Genomic DNA, 1875 nt, shown 5'->3' with positions numbered 1-1875 from the left:
TTGTCCCCTGGAAGGGTTGGAACTGGGAAGCTGGGAGCGATTCCCTCCCCAAATCCTCAATCCATGTCAGCACACTGATTGGGAGGAGAACCAAAACCCTGAAAATCCAAGCAGCAAAGCCTGTGCTGAAGTGATTTGCTGGCGGGGATGGAAAATGAATCCACATGGCAATTAGGAGGCTGAATTTGAAACGACTGCAGCTCCCAGTTCCCTCAGAGGCACCAACAGCTCCAGCTCCCATCCCAGCATCTGGATGAATTCATCATTCCCACCAGACGTGGCCAGAAATCTCCCAGGACCACAGAAGTCCTGAGATCAGGAATGAGCCCAGAACTTCCTGGTCGAGGCTCAGCACCTGAGCCGGAGGCAGGAGCTGGATCAGTGGAGCTGTTCCCAGACAGTGTGGGAAGCGGGAAGAGCTTCCAGTGCTCCCATCACCCTCACACCTCGGTCAGAAATCCAAGTTTATCCCAGAATCATGGAATATCCTGAGGTGGGAGAGGCCCACACGGATCAAGTTCAACTCCTGTGCTGGAGAATTTGAGGAAGCAACTAACCAGCTTTAATGCCATTATCCCACTATTCCCAAGGCGACGGAGCCCCAGGAATCACTTGGAAAACACAGCTTCCATCCACCACAACCCCCTGCTCCTCAGCCTGTGGATCCATCCTGACTAAACCCTTCCTCCCTGCCCTCCAGGTGTGCTCCCAGCTTTTCCTCCTGCTCCCTGTGCTGCTGCTGGAGCGGAGCCCCCGGATTCGCGATCCCAACAGCAATTCCTGGGAGTTCTCAACCCCTTTGACCTTGCCCAGAACACCGCACACAGAGAAAGAAGACACTTGGAGTTCTCCAAAGGCTTCCCTGCTGCTGGGACACAGGGCACAAGTTGTTAAAACTCCTCTGGCATCATTCCCACTTCCCTCACAGGTTGGCACGTGGAATATTGGAACATTTTCCTTGTTCAGTTCAGGGTTCTGGTTTTTTTTTAATTCGCTTTACACATGGTTCTGCTAAATCCTGAGTGTTAATTAATGCCCGACCCCCCTCATCCCACTCCACTCGTTTCCCTGCTCTCCCTCCAGCCACCAAAACCTCATTTAATTCTCCATTTTCAGCCCCTTTTTGGCCTCGAGCTCCACACAGAGGCATCAATTAACCCCTCTCCTCACGGCCCTCCCCCAGTCCCACCTAAACCCAACATTTCCCCCTCTGTAGGATTTAATTCCAGGTGTGGAATTTGCCGTTTGCCTGTGGTGATGCCTCCCTTTTAATTTGCTCGGATTTAGACGAACGTAGAACATTAATAAAAAATAATATTATGGTTCATTTAGTTAAACCCATCTCCCGGCTTTTATTTCCAGGGGGAAATTAATCTTCATCCTTTTATTTCATGAGGCTCAGGAGCACACCACAGGCTGAAAATAGCACCTCCCAGGAGGAACAATTCCATGAATTAAGGGAAAACACAGCTGTGGTTTTAACCCCCATTTTGACAATTCCGTTGGCAGATGTTCCTTCACTGACTTTTCTTTTTCAAGCTCTCCAAGGTGCTACTGGTGATATTCCCTCACACTCCATGGCCTGGGACATTTTCCTTCCTGGAAAGAAGGAAAATCCCCCTTCTTTAAGGAAAATCAGATATTGGGCAGCTGGCCTTTAAAAGTGATGTTGCTACAGTTGCGGAGTCTCTGTTTCCAACTATTTGTATCCAGCTGGAGACCTCGTGGAAAAACATTTAATTCCAAGAAATTTGGAGCCACGGAGAGGATGGAACACCTTACTTCCCTGCGGGGAAAAGCTGGGAGAGAAGGATCCAAATAGACCTCAGAGCCCCTTCCAGTGCCTTAAAGGGCTCCAGGAGAGCTGCAGAGGGA

Source organism: Corvus brachyrhynchos, unplaced genomic scaffold, assembly GCF_000691975.1.
Source record: "Corvus brachyrhynchos isolate BGI_N302 unplaced genomic scaffold, ASM69197v1 scaffold19, whole genome shotgun sequence".
Taxonomy (NCBI): Eukaryota; Metazoa; Chordata; class Aves; order Passeriformes; family Corvidae; genus Corvus; species Corvus brachyrhynchos.
The sequence above is the reverse complement of the archived record's forward strand: the minus strand, read 5'-3'. Positions refer to the sequence as shown.